Source organism: Sinocyclocheilus grahami, unplaced genomic scaffold (genome assembly GCF_001515645.1).
Source record: "Sinocyclocheilus grahami isolate Dianchi unplaced genomic scaffold, SAMN03320097.WGS_v1.1 scaffold507.1, whole genome shotgun sequence".
Classification (NCBI taxonomy): Eukaryota; Metazoa; Chordata; class Actinopteri; order Cypriniformes; family Cyprinidae; genus Sinocyclocheilus; species Sinocyclocheilus grahami.
In genome coordinates, this window is record NW_015505686.1 from 252,523 (window position 1) to 252,857 (window position 335).

Below are 335 nucleotides of genomic sequence, written 5' to 3' on the forward strand. Positions count from 1 at the left end.
TGATCTAAAACTGATATGAAAACAAATTAAATTGAATTGAATTGAATTGAGCTGAACTGAATTTAATTTGTTTGGGTGGCACGTTGGTCTGATTTTTTTCGTGTGAATGTAACAATGTCAGAATGGAATAGAACTGATTTACAATTAACTGGACTTTACAAATGGACTTGAACAAGAAAATTAAAAATAAGCTAAATTAAGTTAATTCCTTTTGTCTGAATTGTGTGTGTGTGTGTATATATACTGTATATATATATATATATATATATATATATATATATATATATATATATATATATATATATATATATATATATATATATATGTATATATGT